Source organism: Neovison vison, chromosome X (genome assembly GCF_020171115.1).
Source record: "Neovison vison isolate M4711 chromosome X, ASM_NN_V1, whole genome shotgun sequence".
Classification (NCBI taxonomy): Eukaryota; Metazoa; Chordata; class Mammalia; order Carnivora; family Mustelidae; genus Neogale; species Neogale vison.
The window spans coordinates 33,088,854-33,109,186 of NC_058105.1; the positions used below are offsets into that span (position 1 = coordinate 33,088,854).

At 39.7% G+C, this 20,333-nt stretch overlaps 1 protein-coding gene across 1 annotated transcript in view; it reads right to left on the minus strand.

Moving 5' to 3' along the window:
- Positions 1-20,333, minus strand: part of PLS3 (plastin 3) — an 84,741-nt gene that overhangs the window by 55,954 nt on the left and 8,454 nt on the right. The gene's annotated exons all lie outside the window — the stretch shown is intronic.

Consider the following 20,333-nt stretch of genomic DNA (forward strand, 5'->3'; position numbering starts at 1 on the left):
CGGACAGCCTTGTGGGATTCTGCCAAATATTAATAAATTCTAACTTTACGAGGTTTAGCAAAAAGTTAATTTTTTTTTTTTTTTTTTTAAATTCCAGCTCTGCTGAAATCCTGCAAGAACACAGGGGAATTTAAAAGTTGGTTCAGGTCAAATAGCTACAACCCACATACCTATTTAGAGCTTGAACATTAGCCAAGTAACCTGCTTATTTTAGAACACCTGGAACCAGCTTCTCCCCAGTGCCCAAGTCACTTGTCCACAGGAAAGTACAGTACTTAGAAAGGCAAATGAACAGTTCTCAGACGACTTGCGTTCTCTATTGTTCATTTCAGTCTATACCTATTCGTGCCTTCATATAACATTTAGGCTCCATATGCTAAGTGTTGTACCGTTTATTTCCAAGGACCTAGGTCTTGTTTTCTTTCAAACAGGTCAGCTATTGAGTGTGGGAACTGTATTTTCTACAGGCATGGCACAGGGGGAGTAAGCCAATACTCGGCTGAACAGAATAACTTTCTATTCAGGGGTGGTCCCACAGAGTAGAGAAGGGCTGTGTGAGTCCTTGGGCAAGCTGCTTATGCTCCTGAGCCTCTGTTTTCTCATGCAGGGATGATAACGGTGACGACTTCGGGTAATAGTCACTGTTTTCTACGTTGTTGGAATGGTTAAGTAAGTGATGCAGTATGCGTTCACAGCTGAGATCATATCCTTGCACATGAAAGGCGTTCAGTATGTGATAACTGGTAGTCTTCCTATTGAAATTTGGCTTTAAACCAATGGAGCCATTCCAGTCTGTCAATTGTTAAATTAAGCAACTGGTTCTCTGCGAGTACCTTTTCGGGGTGAGAACAGAAAAACCATAGGGGTACTGTGCTAGGCTCAAGAGACCACTTCTAGGGATGCCTGGGTGGCTCAGTCACTTGGGCATCTGCTTTCGGCTTGTGTCATGACCCCAAGGTCCTGGGGTCAAGTCCCACATCGGGCTCCTTGCTCAGTGGGGAGCCTGCTTCTCCCTCTCCCTGCAGCTCTCCCTGCCTATGCTCTCTCTCTCTCTTTCTCTCTGACAAATTAAAAAAATAAAAATCTTAAGAAAAAAAAAAGGAGACCATTTCTAATACTGACATGGGGAAAGTTGATCATCTGAAAGGAAAGGGAGCACAGGGCAAGTGTCAGGGTCTTAGGAGTCCGCCAGATGTGAATTCTGTGTGACCTCACACAACTGCTTAGCTTCTCTGAGCCCTAGGTTCGTATCTGTATAGACCGAGCTCATTCCATGTATTTCAAAGGGTTACTGTAATGGAGATGACAGAAGTACGTAAGTGTGTCTGGCTCTGGCGAGGTGCTAAGTGGCAGACATTATTATAATCTTTCTGGGATATAATACATGTAAAACCGTCTGCCCTATTTACCTAATATGAGCGAAGTGAGATCAGAGACACTCCAGCCCTTTATAAAGAATCCAAAGCAAACCAAAGAATTTTCTGACAACATACTGAACTCTCAAAACAAGGAGGCGACTCCGACTGCACTTGCTTGTGAAAAGGTTCAGGGTAGTCCATGTTCAGAGGCAGATGGTCCTCCTGTCCTCATCACTGACCACCACTAGCAGACCCTGGGTTACATGTTGTCTCCTTAATGGAAACACTTTATTTCGTCAATCACAAAAACTGCATGAAGTAGCAAAAGCCACCAAATCCGGAACAGAAGGAATATAGAGGCAGGAGTCAAAGGATGTGTTTTTCTATCTGTCTCCGGGGCTGACTTACTACATGAAGCCCCTTCAACCTTCCAGAGTCTCGATTTCTCCATTTGTGAAAATAAGCATAGCACTACCCACCTGCGGCCTGCCAGGGAACACAGGGCACGGTAAGGACGTCTCGAACACTTGGAGCTGACCGGCAGGAAGGAGACACTCGGATGTGTCACCATGCGTTTTACAGACAGAGAAAACCGGGGTGCAGACAGGTGCCTTAGGCAAGATGACAATAGCCGCCTTAGACCTGAAACAGTGGGTTTTCCCAGCCTTCGCTTTTCTGTGCCACACTTGTCACTCCCAACCACTTGGATGGATCTGTCTCAAGACAGACCTCAGGACTGTCTCTGGACCTCTTCAATAATAATGCTCCCTGGAATCCACTTCTCTTGACCTGCCCGTCCATGGCCATCTGGAGGGAATGTGTCTCCTTTCTACCTTTGTGAACTCTAAGGCTCATCTGTGATCCCAGGGTGATCCCGTCAACACCCAGCCTCTGGTTTTAAAGTCTATCGACAACATCACAGGACTCATGTGGACTGCAAAACCTCGTGAGGTCATGAAAGCTCCAGGGATGGATGGATGGATGGATGGATGGATGGATACTCCCTTCAGAAAGGCACATCTTCTCCCCAGGAACCATGAGGCCATTTTCTGAAAGACTGTTCTACTGCATCAGTAGTTGAACCAGTTTCTGTCTGCGGCCCATTTTGTAACCTCAGTGTCTCAACCTCTGAGGTATGTGTGGGTGTGCAGGGCCGGGGTGGGGTGAAGTGGGGTGGGGGGTGGGGCGTGTTAGTGCGTGTGCCCGTGTGTGACTCTTGTGTGGGAACAGACGCTCTGTTCGTACTGTGGGTAGTGAAAGTCAGGGTGAGAACAGAAAATGGCGGCAGGCATTGTGGAAGACATTTCATGTCTTCTCTAAGCAGGCCACACATTGAAAACCACTTTGGCGCTGCATTCCAAATTCATCGTGAGGAACGTCTGGATGGTACAACCAGATCCATAAAGCGAAAAGTTCACACATGTGCACCTTGGGAGACACACACACACACATACACACACACACACACACACACACCCTTAAGGGTGGAAAGGAAGGAAAGAGGCACGCCCGAAGTTGCCTGAGAGTTTCACAGACGTATCAGGGTAACAACTCTCATTCAAACATCATGCTCTCCACCGCACCCAGTACCAACAATATTCTTTCCATGTGTGACATAAACCCTGGAGGCCTCTCCCACCGTGCTTAGACACACCTCAGTAACACTGACCTATTGTCCTCTAACGCAACAGGATTTTACCCATCTGCGTGCCTTATAAGGCAAACAAACCAACAGTAACACTCACACTGCAGCATCCAGGCAAAGGGATCGTACATAAATCATAGGCAGGGAACTGCTACTGTATTTTGGACTATACTGGAAAGTTTAGGAAATTTATACTAGGAGTAATATTAGGTACACGAGCTTCCGGCAGCACGGATGTGCCCGCTTTAACAAGCAAGCGTGTCTGGTTTATGTTATCATTCTTTTCATATTTGAGGCGGAAATCAGCCACAAATACATCTTAATTATTTCAGTATTCCAAGGGATGTCTCCTCAACAGTAAGGATTTATTACCTCTGCATCTGTGTAACAAAGTAATCGCAATCTTAAAATATACATTAAATTATAGACTTTGTCCTAATGCACTAAAACAAAAGGCTGCAATAAGTAGAAGGTAGTTTTAAGCATTTGATCCTCCAAAAATAGCTGAACTATAGACAGGGCAAGGAACTGATTTAAAAGGCATCTGTTTTGACTACAGTTAACAATACTGAACTGTTTATCTGAAGTTTGCCAAGAGAATAAATCCTTAAAGGTCTCATCATAAGAAAATCTCCATGTGAGGTGTTGGATGTTTACTAGCCTTTTGTGGTGATCATTTCACAATATATACATATATCGAATCATTATGTGGTACCCCTGAAATTAATGCAATGTTGATGCCAATTACATCTCAAGAACACTGGGGGGGAAAAGCCATCTGTGTTCTGTTCATAGCTAGTAAAACCATACAAAGGAACAACTCAGATGCTATCCACCTTTCTATCCCGAGGGTCTCTCATTCAAAAAAAGAAAGAAGAAAAGGAAACAGGAGAGAAAAAAGGAAAGGACCAGAAACAACAAAAGCTCAGCTCAACAATTCCTACATTTTGGGGTCAGGACCTGAGGACCCCAAAGAATTTTTTGATCTGAGGGTTAGATCTACCAAGCCATCCATCATATTAGGAACTACAACTGGGAAAAAATTTCAAGTTATAAATAAATGTTAACATAAGTAACTTCTTTAATGAAAATCACTAGATTCCCCCCCACCGCCACTGCCCCAAATGAGTGGAGAGTATATTGTTTACATTCTTGCAAACTGCTTTATCATTTAACTTAAAGATGAGTGGATTTTCACATCTGCCTCACTCAATGCTGTTTTAGGTTTAAGTGTATTCAGAAAATAAGGCCTTGCACAGATACATTGTTGAAAGAAGTATCTTAAGAGCCCTTTCAGATAATTATGGATATTCTTCCTTATAATGCTACACCAAAACTTGAGAAGTGGTAGTTTCTTAAATGTCAGTTGCAGTGTGGAATTTGATACCATCCAGATGAATTTTTCCTACTCTGTTACATTAAAATCCATGCTCTATGTGTTGCACATTAAATGGGCCTCTTGCTATTTTATCATCATGCATGGGTCATTTGGAACAATATTGTTTGACTAATGCAGATCTTCCAAATGTTGTTCCACTTCATTTTACTATACGTAACAAAACACTTTCACTAAAAACACCACTGATCTCAGAAAAATCTAAGTATTGACACTCCGTGGCTGAGGCAAGTTTTCAAAATTTTGAATTTTTGCTCGAGATCTCTAATTTTATCTTTGGTAACAAATACTCTCAGTTGTTTGCCTGGTAGTAACAGGCCCACTTGGTTCAATTTTAGAAGTTTTTAAGTAATCTCTATACCCAGTGTGGGTTTGAACTCATGACCCAGAGATCAAGAGTTATGTGCTCTCCCAACCGAGCCAGTGAAGCGCCCCTTGCTTGGCTCATTTGTGATAAAATATCTGCCCCATACTCACGTCTGAACACTCAGTTAACATGTCATTCCATCTTTCGAGTAAAAATGGTTTTCTGTTTTGAAAAGATGCGGCTAATTTAGCTTGCAGCTCAAACAACCACACGCATACTTTTCCTCAGGACAAGGGTATGTATGTATGTATACTTCCCATCTCATCACACAGAATATTAAAAGATGTATGCCCAAGAGTTCAGAGTTAATAAAATTAGTTTTTCCTGCTTCATGAACAACATTCATAAATGAAACCCATGTCGTAGGTCTTTAAGGGTATGGAGTTGAATACAGTGACCACTCACAGAGGGCCCTACCACTGCCTCGCGTCTTGCTAAGGTGCTAGTTTTACCACCGGGATTTTGGTACCACTGCTGCAAACGTCAACACCGACGAAAAAGCAAGTAACATCTTAGTGTCAGTATGCAAGTAATTTTGATCCCCAAGGGCCCGTAGGCCAACATGTTTTTTGAGAACTGGTACTTTATTTAATAACATTTATCATGGAGTCATTGAATTTTAGAGAGACAAAACATATAAAGTGTGCACTTTTAAAAAGTATTTATTTTAGAGGGAGAGAGAGTGTGCATGAGCAGGAAGGGCAGAGGGAGAGGGAGAGAAAATCTGAAGAAAACTCTGCACTGTGTGTGGCGCCTGATATGGGGCTCGATCTTACAACCCTGAGATCACGCTGTGAGCTTAAACTGAGAGTCAGACACTTAACGGACGACTGGGCTGCCCAGGCACCCCAGATGTGTAGGTTTTGACATAAAATTTCAAAACTGAGAATACAATTGCCAGAATTGCATGGAGCGGTTTCCATGTGAGTTCTGTGGCTGTTGAATTAAGAAAAGAAAAACGAATGCGTTGATATCAGTTCTGAGGGGATCATTCCATAGCTTACCCATTCCAAGGCACATTTGGCAGAATCAGGTTCATGTCTGTAAGACATGAATTTATCATGATAGTGTAGTTGAGAAACTTCTAAGAAAATTTTTTTTAAAAGATTAGGAATGGCAATATATCTGTTATAACACTGTTACAAAATCCCCAGCTCATGGGTGGTACATCAGATTTTTTTCCTGATAAACAGTGTTTCTCTGACATAAGCTAAAACAGAAAGCAAGGGTTTGAAAGTTAAATTTCGGTGAAATGCAGAAATATTAAAATAAAAATATTTTAATATTTTAAAATATTAAAAACTGGGGTGCCTGGGTGGCTCAGTGGGTTAAGCCATTGCCTTTGGCTTAGGTCATGATCTCAGGGTCCTGGGATTGAGGCCTTCATCGGGCTCTCTGCTCAGCAGCGAGCCTGCTTCCCCTCCCCCTCCTCTGCCTGCCTCTCTGACTACTTGTGATCTCTCTCTCTCGGTCAAATAAATAAATAAAATCCTTAAAAAAAAAGTTATAAGATATTAAAAACTGCCTGCCCAGCTCAGTCAATGGAGCATGTGACTCTTGATCTTGAGGTTGTGAGTTCAAGCCCCACATTGGGCTTAGAGCTTATTATTTTTTCTTTACAATAATCTTTTATTATTTACTTATGGATAAATCTCATTTTTTATTAATTATTTTTATTAACATATAATGTATTACTTGCCCCAGGGGTACAGGTCTGTGAATCATCAGGCTTATACACTTCACAGCACTCACCATAGCACATACCCTCCTCCCCAGTGTCCTTAACCCAACCGTCCTATCTGTACCTCCTACCCCCCTTAATCTCATGAAACAACCCTCAGTTTGTTTCATGAGATTAAAAGTCTCTTATGGTTTGTCTCCCTCCCGATCCCATCTGGTTTCATTTTTCCCTTCCCTACCCCCCAAACCCCCGACTCTGCCTCTCAAATTCTACGTATCAGGGAGATCATATGATAATTGTCTTTCTCTGATTGACTTATTTTATAGAGTTTACTTAAAAAAAAATAGAAATAGAATATTAAAAAACTAGGTGTGCTGTGGGGCGCCTGGGTGGTTCAATGGGTTAAGCTTCTGGTTTAGACTCAGGTTGTGATCTCCTGTATGGGGATGGAGGCTCGCGTCCCAGGGCTCCATGCTCAGCAGAGGGTCTGCTTCTACTTCTCTTGCCGCCCCTTCCCCACACTCGCATGTTCTCTCTCTCTTTCTCTCTGTGTCAAATAAACAGCTCAATGAATAAATAAATAAATAAAATTAACTAAAACTAGGTGTGTTATAATACTTATGAGTAATACATGGGGTATTTTAAAGCAAATCCCAAACAACAAATTAAAAGGAAGGGGAGCAAAAGGATGGAGATAAGAACATCAAATATTGGTGATTGTTGAAGCCTGGGGGTGGGGGGCGGAATTCACTATGCTATTTTACATTGTATGTTTGAGAATTTCCATCAAAATGTGTTTTTAAAAATTCCATGCACTTGTAAGAGAATATTCAGTACACCGGCAAGCACAAATAAAATTCCTGGCTCACAGTCATTCACAGAGACAAACATCGAATGAGTATGCATTCGGTAAAAGGCGCTGCACTAGAAGGCTCAGGAAACATAAAGGTTATTAAGATGTTTCTATCCACACTCAAAGGGCTCACTCAGAGCATCTGCATCCATATATGTCATGAATTCCCTAAAATGGGTACAAAATGGATATAATGCCTCTGCCCCGACGGTCCTTAGAGGCACCTACACTACGCAAAGCCAGTCATCACGATGCAATTTTCAGAAAAGAGAAAGGACAAAGGGCAGGAAAAGAAAATACAAAAAAGAAACTAAGAAGCTAGGAGACGAGAAAGACTCTCTGGAGTTCTTCTCTAAAAGGAAATGAACAAGGGATGTGAGCAAACATGGGCATGACCGTGTCATGTTTCCACCACAAGCCATCATCTTATTTCGCTGCAGGACAGGAACCAGCATGTCATATCCTTTGAGTCAGCGCTTGTACTAGTCACATAGGCAAAAATAACTAAGCAATGCATTCATTTTCCACGGAGAACACTAAGTATTCTAGAATCCTTCAAAGGACTGAAGGCAACATTTATGAATGCCAAACGTGAGGGCTACCATGTCCCTTTCACCACGTCCCTCCACCCGACTTCGGCCCATCCTGAAGAATAAATCCACACGGTAAACTAGTAACATTCCTCAGTTACTCAAAGGATCTGATGATAACATTAATAAATGAAAACTAAAAGTGGCAAGCAAAAAGCTAATTATTTCCTTATCAGGCTCCAGCTTCTTGCCATAGAGTCCGAGCAAATGGTCAGTTTTTCCCTATTCCCGCTTCAGATAAAATGTGTAAGTGTTCTCAAGACTCCTGCAATGAAAGTCTTGAAAAGCTGAGAGCATGAAGTGATTTAAAATTGCTCTACTGCTTCAGTATTTAGTAATGGTTAAGCTCTAGGAAGGCATTGATTTCTCTGCTTCGTTTACCAATCTATCTCAAGCATCTAGAACACTGCTTGGCACACATAATATATGATAACGACATTGCATCCAAAAGGAATTAAACTCATGTGCTATTGGGGTTTATCACATAACCAAGAACAAACTCTGGGCGCGCTTGTAATGCAAACCAAACACATACACATGTAAGAGGCATCCACTCCCGTCACATTGGGTGACTCTACAAAATAAGAGAATTCCTGAGAGCTAATCTGGCAAAATAAATGGTAGGTGACATCTTCCTAGGGGAACCGAATCCACAATCATATCTGAATGAAATATGAAGGGAAGGATTCTTAAAATTCTCCGCTTCTAGAAAATTCGGGTCCTTCAGAGAAAAGCAGCGGAACACAAAGTAGAAAGAACTTTGAATTTTATCAACTTTCCCCTCAAATTTACCACACAAAGAAAGAAAGAAAAATCTCACTTAGCTGTCAAGACCCCACCGCTGATAGTTTTCTAAACTTTAAAACAAGTACTTTTCGACCTCACAAGGAATACCGAAACCTTCCAAAGAAAGAGCGGCTTTAGCATTTCCTGCCGGCCTGCCCTAGTCCCAGATTAACCTTGTCAGTTCTTAGGAAGACATATAAAACCCCTCTAAATGACTAATTCAGATGAAGTGGTAACATGAAGCCATAGTTTATAAGCCGCTCGTTTCTACTTGTTACCAGATGTTGCCATCACTTCAAAGTGTTAAATGCATTCATGAAGGGGCTCAGATATATTCGCATGTGAAACATTTTCTGACTTCTACTATTACTGTGGAGACATGTTCCCAGGGAAAAACTGTTGCTTCATTGTCTAATAAAATGTCTTTAAGATTGCCAGTATTAAAAAAAATAAAAATTAAAAAAAGAAAGGATTGCCAGTATTCACTTTAAGAACCACCAAGTACTCTAAGTGAATCTCCCTTCCACGTAATTCTTGCAAGCACCTATATACACAGTTTCAAAACACAACACAAATTAATCCATTTCATTGGGAGTTTGTTATGAACAGCCAGCTTAAAGGTCTAGGTTACAAATCCAAATTTTTGTGTATGTATACTTTTGGAATATGTTAAGCAAGTACACAGTCCCCAGCTTTATCTCAGGTTAGGGCTCCTTTCCTAGGTATCGTTCAACAACTGCACGAAGTTTTCTGCTTCTATCCATTTTTTTATGATTACTTTCTTTGGTTATGTTGCCATTAATTTTTATTAGCTTAATTAAAAGATTTTTTTTTTTTGCATCTCCAGAGAGAGTTTAATTCGACAACAATGGTTGCTATTTTCCACACATAATGGTCATTTGTTAAATTGAGCCCAACAAAGAATCCTGAACACAATGTAGGGTTATCCTTAAGACCGGCCGCAAAAATACTGTGGTCTAATAAAATGTTATCTGTCCTTACTATTCAAACTTGTGGGCGATGCCCCATAAATGTTATTAATTATATTTTTGCTGAGATGCCCCAATTTTATTTCTCTGAGGACGAAGCTGAGCCCATGAGCATTACACTATGTGGGCTCCGGTTTTTAGAGACAAAATTATAACTGACCAGAGTGCTGCTTGCTCAATATTTTATTTGGCAAGCTGGTACAACTAAAAAAGTCTCATTATAATTCTGCCACAAAGCAAATGGCTTGTATGGCTTTTGCTTGCTAAAAATCATATTGTTAGCAAAAAGTCACCCACGCCAGCGTAACTTCTTCCCTCTCTCAGTCTGTCCCTCTCCCTGGTACTATGCTAACTTCGGAAGTTGGCTAAAGCTTCTAGCAGTGTTTTTTCGATGGGGTAGACTGTCACGGGCTTAAGGATTCTGAGAATTCACCGCTTTAAAAGAATGCACTTTTAAGTCTCTCATTAGACCGGAATACAAACAAGCGCAGATAACCCGTATGTGAAAAAAGAAACCGGAATATCCATTTATGATGGGTGCCATTTCATTGCATTCTTCCTTAAATTACACGGTTTATCGATTATGGGGAAGGGTATGGTGCCTGAACAAAGTTAGGTGTAGGAGACGGGGGACAAACAAGGGCTGATATCAGAGGTAATGATTAACACTAAAACTATGAGCCATAGGTTCTAACATAGGCTCTAATGAATTAACTTAGTATTCATTATTGAGAAGTTAATTCTGCTAACTGTATTTAAGATAGAATAATTGGACTGTGATTTTCAAATTCCTATCTAAGCCTAACCCCTTAATACCACATACATAATGTTATAGGCCACCAGTGATGTATTTTGTTAAAGCGATAAAAGCTGATCTAGAATAGAAACAGGATGGGAAAGATCGCCAGAGGATTTTTGGTGTCTCCACCCTGAATCAGTAAGCAGAAAGAAGGGTGGAAAAGCTTTATCTTGAGAAAGCAAGACAGAAATGAATGCATGATCTCATTCACTTTCCTTCATCCAAAAGCAACAAGGTGACATTTTCTCTTCCATTCGTCTTCAGCCTTAATCAACAGTCTCCCACTTTTTTTTTTTATACCTAAGAATAAGTTTCCAAGTGTCCTATTTGAATTAAGAGGTCTACCAGATTCCATTTGTAAGTTTTAAAATTTGATTTTGCAGAATCAAACATCAAAGCATGAGAATGCACAAAATTTTCCATTTAAAACTTTTTGATTTATTATTCGTGAACAACAAACACATCTCAAACTTCAAAACCCTAAATCCCAATGCTTTAGTGGCATATTCTATCTTGCTATTTGAGGAAATGCATTTGTTTAAAACAACCGGAGAGGTAAACCATAATTTCCTTAAGGCAGAACAATAGGTTTAGGAATCTTGTACACAAAAATCTAATGCAGGGTTGGGAGGCTGGGGTGAGGTCTTAAAAATTCTGGAAGTAAGCCATCAAAAAAGTTTTAAATTAAAAAATGGATCAATCATTTAGATCCTGAAAGTTATGTATCTAAATCAAGAATGTGACACTCCTTTGAAAAAAAGGAAACTTCCAAATTTGGCAATTAAAAAAAGGCATTCAAGTTATGTCTGAAGAGAAATGACCAATTAATAGTCATTCAATGATTTAAAAATCATAGCAGTTGGGGTGCCTGGCTCGCTCTTGATCCCAGGGTCATGAGTTTGAGCCCCACAATGGGTGTGGAGATTGCTTAAATAAATAAACTTCTAAAAAAGGGAAACAAAAAATAAAAATCATAAAAATTGGGACCACCGTAGAAAATAAGACCTAGTGTGAGACCATAGAAAACATTAAATTGTCTTCCTTACTGGAATTACCATTTTTAACTTAATTAACATTACATATGCAATCTCAAAATTCTAATTCATTAATGCAATTTCTATCAACATTCTAGCCAAGTTTGGGGTAGTCACAGACCAGCTTATTCTAAAAACTTATGTGGAAACAAAGAGGTCTTAGCCCAGGTAAAATATACTGAAAAATAAAGTGGGTGCCATCACTCCACTTGGTATAAAATCCTATCTTGTGGCTACAGCAACCAAGACAAGGTGGGACTGGCAGAGCAACAGACATAGAATGATGGAACAGATCAGAGAACCCAGAAACAGACCTACACGAGTATGCTCAACTGATTTGTAACAGGGGTGCAGTAGCGTATCAGTGAAGGCAACTGAAGAACCATTTAAAAAGAAAAAAAAGAACTTTAACCTAAACCTCACACCTTTACACAAAAATTAACTCAAAATGGGTCTCAGACTTAAATGTGAAGCATTTAATATACAACTTCAGAAAAGAAATTTGAAAAATTTCCAGAACTATGTCTGGTGAAGGCCTGTTAGATATGATGTCAAAAAGACAATCCATAAAATGAAATAGTGATACATTTGGCCTCGTCAAAATAAATACTTTTGTTCTGTGAAAGACCTTGGTTCAGAGGATGGAAAGACAAGTTACAGACTAAGAAAATAGCTGTATACCACATATTGGACAAAGGATTACTATCTAGAATACAGAAAGACCTCTCGCAACTCAACATTGAAAAAATCCAGTTAGAAAAATAGGCAAAAGACAGGAATAGATATTATACCAAAGAGGATATACAGGTAGGAAAGAAACACATAAAAAGATGTTCAACATCATTAGCCACTGGGAAATGCAAAATGAAACCATAATAAATCACTACACACTTATCTGAATGGCTAAAATTTAAAAAAAAAGAACAGAGACAACACCAAATGCTGGCAAGGATGTGGAAAAACTGTACCACTTCTACACTGCTGGTGGGAGACTAAATGGCACACTCTGGAAAAACACTTTGGCAGTTTCTTACAGAACTAAACATGCAAATCTCCTACAACCCAGAAACTGCACTTTCCGGGCATAAATCCTAAAGAAATAAAAACCTACATTCACACAAAAACCTGTATGCAAATGTTTACAGTAGCTTTATTTGTAATACCCAAAGTTGGAAATGGCCCAGATGTTCTTCAGTGGGTATGTGGTTCATAAAACTGTAGTACTTCTATACCTTGGAACACTACTCAGCAATAATAAGGAAGTAATTGTTGCTACAGACAGCTTGGATGAATCTCTAGAGACTTAGGCCCAGTGGAAAAAAAATTCCCCAAATTATATACCCTATGATTTCATTAAAATTTTTTTAAAGATTATTTATTTATTTGACAGAGAGAGATCACAAGTAGGCAGAGAGGCAGGCAGAGAGAGAGGGGGAAGTAGGCTCCCTGCTGAGCAGAGAGCCCAATGTGGGGCTCGATCCCAGGACCCTGAGATCATGACCTGAGCTGAAGGCAGAGGCTTAACTGACTGAGCCACCCAGGCACCCCTCATTTATGTATTTTTGAAATGACAAAATTACAGAAATGCAGAACAGATTACAGTTTCCAGCGGTAGAGATGGAGGAGGGGAGAAGGAGGTTGTGTTGTTATAAAAGGGTAACAAAAGGGATTCTAGCAGTGATGGAACTTGGCTCTGATTCTGTGCTATGGTCTTGCAAGAGGTACCCCCTGGGGGAAACTGGGTAAAGTGTACCAAGGATCTTTCCAAGTTCTTTCTTACAAGTACATGTCTACAATTATGGCAAAGTAAAAATTTAAAAAAACCCTAATTCAGACTTAACCACAGAATATAGTATAATTTTTTAAAAAAAGATTTTATTTATTTATTTGACAGAGAGAGACACAGCAAGAGAGGAAACACAAGCCGGGGGAGTGGGAGAGCGAGGAGCAGGCTTCTTGCGGAACAGGGAGCCCAATGTGGGGCCCTATCCCAGGAGCCTGGGATCATGACCTGAGCTGAAGGCAGATGCTTAACACCTGAGCCACCCAGGTGCCCCCAGAATATAGTATCATTAAACTGATAAGAAAAAGAGAAGAAAATCTACTTGCAATAATTCCATATTATGTCTTCAATTATTTCCGCTAATCTTGCAGAAACATTACTGACATGACTCTTAACATTATATAGCCTTGGCACAGACGGTCAGTTCATGATTCCATTAGAGTATCTGATCTGGGTCAAAGATTCTTTTTTTTTTTTTTTCCTGTTCAATAACAAAATAAAAAGCTGAAATAAAGGAGAATTTCAGAGCTAAACTTACCGATGTAGGATAATTTAGGCATCTGTTCTTGGAATTATTTCCTTCAGTGGTACTTCTCCCCAGATATTCACGTGGCTCACTCCTTGACCTCCTTCATGGCTTGCCCCAAACATCTTCCTGTCAGTGAAGCCTTCTGTGACCAACTGATCTGGAAATAGCAATGCCTCTCTTCCCACTCCCTAGACCCTCAATCCTGCTGTGATTTTCTTCACATTACCGTCAAATACACTATATCATTTTAATATTCTATCTTCCCCCAGTAGGATGAAAACCTCGTAAGGGTGGTAATTTCTGTCTGTTTCAAAGTTATCGCCAGTGCCTAGTATACTACCTGACCTATAGAAAGCATTCAGTAAATATTTGAATAAATGAATAACATGGAATTTTGTGTGTGTATGTAAGGAGTAAAACAAAGAGGAAATACTGGCTCTCTCAGAGTGACAAAAGCCACTTTGAAAGAAATCAAGAGTGATAAATCCCATAACATATATCCAATATATTGACACTAGAGTTTTCAAAATCTTTTGGATACATCACAATATAGGAAACTCTTTTAAGATCAGTAATTGGACAGCAGTTTTGTTAGCGTTAAGAGTAATCTGGACTAGGGGCATCTGGGTAGCTCAGTCGGTTGTGCATCTGCCTTCATATCAGGTCATGATCCCAGTGTCCTGGGATTGAGCCTGGCATCCTGCTCCCTGCTTGGCGGGAAGCCTGCTTCTCCCTCTCCCAATCCCCCTGCTTGTGTTTCCTCTTTCACTGTGTCTCTCTCTGTCAAATAAATGAATAAAATCTTAAAAAAGAAAAAGAGAGAGAGAGAGAGAGAGTACTCTGGACTGAATATATGACCTAGAAAAATAATTTACCACTTAAAGCCATCACTAATGGATTTCCATTAGTGATAGAAGAGCTGGCCGAGTTAAACCAAGCTGCTTAAATTATGCGTGAAGTGTGTGTCCTAGAGTTCATGTCGACTTGAACGACTTGGCATCTGCCATTTTGTTGATACCTGAAGGAAAACGCCACTTAGTATAAGGGAATTCAGAGAGCAAGAGGCCTTCTCAGTAAACAAAGTTGGACTCTGAATGCAGTGGTTAGCTTTATGTAAGAAAACTGATGAATTAGGTATCAGGAGACCCCACCTTCCATCACTGTCCTCTACGGCTGTATGCTGGGGCAAGACAAAATCAACTAGACCTCTGTCACCTTATCTATAAAAATCAGTGGTTGGATTAGACTCTGAGCTCTTCAAACAATGGCACATCGTTTTATTTCTCTTGCTGGTACCAGTGCCTGGCACACTGCTGATAATTAATAAAGGCCTGTTAAATGAATTAAGTAATTACATAGGAAGTTCTAAATGGCTCTCCTGGAAATTATATCTTCTCTTGGCTGAACCAACCTCCTCTCTCAGGGAGGCCTAACCTTATGTAAGTGTTCCCAAGATATGCACTGCCCATAAGGCTAAGGAGATGGGGGGTGAGGGAGTGCCTGGTTGGTTAAGTATCCGACTCTTGATCTCAGCTCAGGTCTTGATCTCAGGGTCATGAGTTCAAGCCCCGCATTGGGCTCCACGCTGGGTCTGTAGTCTACTTAAAAAAAAAAAAGAGAGAGAGAGAGAGACTAAGGAGACTGGGTCCAGAAACTTCTCTGTGGGTTGAATCCAGAACATAATGGGAGAGGTAGGTTCTAGGTATCATCAGCTATTTTGACCTGATACCATGCAGGTGAATCTGAGGTGGTCAAGGGTGCTTGAAAGAAAAACTCTAATCCGAAACTGAAGGGGATTCTTTTTATCATCCTTTGATAATTCCTCATTCTCATATTTTAAGTCAGTAGGTAAAGAATCCCTCAACTTTAACATCAGACCTCCTAAATGTAAAACACCAAGCTCTCCTGAAAATGGCAAGCATTAAATGTACTTATTTATGGACACATACACAAGAAACTAGTTCTAATGGTCAGCTCCTGGAAAGGGAAATGGGGGACTGGGGGCAGGGGCAGGAGACTCATTTTCTTTTCTTTATGTTCCTTTGTAGTTTTTGAATTTTGTTCTGTGAACAGATGTCACAGTTGAGAAGCAGATTAAAAAATAAACATATCAGATGTGCTCAATAATGGTCTAGGTCAACGGAAACTGTTGTGTTTCAAAGTGTTTATCATTTACTTGTGCACTACTCAATACTTAATAGTACGTGTTTGATAAAGGTTTATAAACAAGAAATTTTGTATAGATCTATCATACAGTAAGTTTTAGAAAATGTGATTACACAACTTTATAGGCTTTCAATTCAAGTGAAAATATTATGAAGGAAAAAGGATCTGGCAACAAGTTGATAATATGCTATTAAACATAAGGAAACCAAAAATTAGCTACATTGAGACGTAGAAATCAGTATTGCTCAGAGTCAATCAAGCCAAGATTTACAGTAGCAGCCGAGTCACGATAAATGAAAAGTCATCTTGTCAATGGCGCCTCTACCCCATTAGCTGATCCGTGGCTAGACATTTAATATGAGCATTGCCCCTTATTCCTCATAGCCAGAAAGCAGAAACAGTCCAAACATCTAGCAACAGATAAATGGACAACCAAAACAAGGTACATCCATACAGAGGAACATTATGCATAATTATTATTATGTAGAAAGGAATGATGTCTTTGTCCATGCTTCAGTGTGAATGAACCTTGAAAACACTATGCTAAATGAAAGAAGCCCATCACAAAAGACCACGTGTCTATAGGTTCCATTCATATGGAAATCCAGAATGGGGGAAATTGCTGGAGACAGAAAGTAGATTGGGGTTGCTTAAGAACGGGGGAGGTAGGGGGCTGGGGAGGTGGGGGGGAGGCTGGGGAGAGTGTGATAGCTCAAGAATATGAGGTTTCTTTTCTGAGGGGATGAAAATGTTTTTGAAATTGACCATGGTGATGGTTGTACATATCTCTGAATATACCAAAATCTGCTGTAACTCTACACTTCACTTAATAAAACTGCTGCAACACATAAAAAAAATTAGCATGTCCCACTTTCTTCCTTGAGTCTGAAATTAAGCAGCTATCACAATGCAAGGGCCATCCATGACATTCACTCCTGACCACTGATTTAAAGCCGCTGAAAGAGAGAGAAGACCAGGGAAATCATTTGCCTAGTCTTCTTGTAGGGTTCACACCATTCTGTATTTTATTCGGTGTGATTCATCAGTTATGAATTTGCTGGTTAGGTTTTCACAATTTAATCTTTATTGACCAAGGCCATTCATGGCCAATTATTTTTCGCTCTTTTAAATGTATATATGGAGACCTGGCTCGTGCCAGGTACAGTGCAACGAGCTAGAAGAAAGGGGCTTCCCCTCGGGGCTCCTTTTCCTCTATCCCCAGAAGCACAGTTCTTTCCCTGGTACCTCCAGACACCGTCCTGATGCCCTCCCACCAAAATGGAAGGATGGGATTTGGAATCCTGGCTTTTCCTGCTCCTTTTAACATCCGTGACGATCGCGAAGTTCAAGGGAGGAAATTCTGGTGCAGTTACTTGCTCCTGCCATTGAGTCAGATAAAATTCACAGCAACACCATGTTACAGAAAGTACAAGAGCCGCAGGTACAAGTCATGGCTTATCAGCGTTTTCCAGGGCTTCTGCACACACGGCTGTTTCCACAGCTGCAGATCCAGCTACCACAGAACTCTGTGCTGTGCACAACATCTACAATTTAGTAAAGCTGGAAAGAATTTTATTTTTGTAAAAACTAAATGGGGTGTGGCTCATTTTCTTGCCAAAGGGCTATTTTATTCCAAGACACTGCTGTCTGCTGACCTTCATTTATAGGCTGAGCAATGTTCTATTTAAGTAAAATTAACTCATAGTGGGCACTTTTTTGGGGATGCAATAATTATTGCAAAGAAATAACAATGTTTAAATTTGATTTGTTCTTAGTTTAGATTTGATTATATTGGGTTATAAATGAATGTCTTTGTTCACACACGGTTTAAATTTAGAAATTATTTTATGTCAAGAAAAAGGGCCATATTTAAGTTCATTTTCTACATGTAAAGGATATTTTTAGGGTTCGTGACATCCAATATTTTGTGTTTTTTGTTCTACTAGACTGCAGGTGTCTCTTACCCACCTTTACAGCGAGGGCACCTAGCAGTCTTTGTTGGACATTTCATTTCATTGAATGAGGAAACCATGCCACAGAGTAATTAAGGCATTGTCTGCGTTACTATCCCTGGTTAACTAGTACTTCATCTGTAGTTCATACTATTTCAATACATACTTGGCAACTTTGGGCACATTTGAAAGCTTTCTTGAGTTTACATCTATTTATAAATGGCCTAGAGGACTTCTTTTATGTGATTCTTACATATTTCGAGGTACTTGATTTGACATACCATCCTCTTTACACAAATCTCTGGTTAGGGAAGTTTCCCATCTTTGGCTTATACCTATAAATATATTCCAGTTTCCTTTTTTTTTCTAGGAAAAAAAATGTTGGAACACTTTGACTTAGGATCAGACACCAAATATGTAGGTTGGCTTACATTTTAAAACATGCAAATCTATCAGTATTACTTTTTGGTTATCTATATGATAATTTGGCTATCTTTGTTTTTTAGTTATTATAAGATAAAATACGACATTTTCATTATTCATAGCCACTTGTAAAAATGATTTCGACTGTAGCTTTAAACTGGAGACCCACAAACTGCTCAGAATATTTGTAGAATGTGTCAGTGTCCTTCATCATTTCCTGGTTTTTGCTTTTGAAAACCTCCACTAGAGGAAACTAAGGGCATCATAAATTTAAGATTAATGTGTTTTGGATTCACCCATTTCTAAAGGCTACATGTCATCTTGGGAAAATGTTGATTTCATTTATAACCCTCTGTCTTCCCAAACACTTTAAGTTCTCACTAATTTATTTTCTGTTGTCTCTTGTTTTTATAAAGGTAAACTTCTTAACATTCACATTTCTATTTCTCCTACTATAGAAACACTGAAGACTTTGAAGCCTTTTTTCCTCTGTCCCCTCTCCCAAATCAAGGATCAACATTACCTATCACTACCTTTCCCCATTATCAAAGGTGTATTTGTTAACAGCAGAGGGTTTATAAAGTATGAATAATGTTTCCAATTTTCCTTTGAGGGCAAATTCTTTAAGCCTTCAGGTGGCATATCCTCACAAAAGGATAAATGAACTGGTAAACGGGTTTCCTAGCTAAGTCAAGAATCTTCTTCAACCTGGAACTTTGTTAAAATCTTCCCTATCCATAATAAAAAGCAACAGAAAGCAATATTTTTATAATGTCATTAAATAAAGCAGAAAAAATAAACGATCTTAGTTTGAATGGTGATACGTAAGGAAAAAGTGTTTGAATTAGAGGAAAATGAACAGAAGGATATACATACCTAACAAGGTCATCTAAGGCAACATTCACTGACCTATAAAAGGGGAGTATTTATTGAGCACCTACAATCTGCTAGCTTCTTTATACATGTTTTCATTTGATTTGAAGGACAACACTGAAAACAAGTGGTATTAGCTCCATTTGAGAGATGGTGAAACTGAGGTTTAGAAAAGTTTCAGAACTTCCCTAATGTCACAGAGATGGTAAACAGCAAAGCCTTTGGAACCCATATTTTATGCTAAAATCCATTCTGACAATAAAGCATAATTGTAGACGATCATGCTGAAAAGAAAAAAAAAAGAAGGTGGTAGGAATGAGTTTCGGGTCAGACAAATTTTCCTTTTTAAAGATTTATTTACTTGAGAGAAAGTGTGTGTGCATGAGTGGGGGGAGGGGAAGGGAGAGGGTCTCAGGCAGACTCCCCTCTGAGTGTGGAGCCCAACAATGTGGGGCTCAATCTAAGGACCCAGAGATGACCTGAGCTGAAACAGGTCAGACAAATTTTCTATATCACTTCCGGGTCATCATGCTATACCCAGACCAACATGGACTTTATAGAGACTGGTGACCTAGTGGAAGGAGAGAAATATCAGGGAAGGGTCTGTGAAACAGCATGGGTTGAGTTTTGAGAGGGACATGCAGTGTACAACAAGCCATTCAAATCTACAAAATATTTGTTAAGTGTCTGCAATTTGATGAGTCACCATACACCGGACTTAGGCACAAAATAAGTGGGAGTATCAGAGTTTCTACCACTGTTGGATCTCTGCTTATTTAGGCAATGTGAATGAAATATAAAACTTCGAATTTATTGACTGATGTCAAGGTAATTTAAGGTAATTTAATGTTGATTTCTTTTATAACCCTCTGTCTTGGGCGAGACGGAAAAAAACCTATCAAGAAACACATTCATTTAACCAACTCCAGGACTGAAAGTTCCTTTAGGATACTGAAGGTTTATGGTCACAAATAAGCCCTGTATACTTGAACTGAGTTTTAAAGCAACCTAAAATCTAAAGACAAGTTAAAAACAAAACCTGCCTCCCTTCCCCCATTAACAGTTCCGTTTGAAAAAAATAGACTTCCTATGATTGTATACCCCACAGG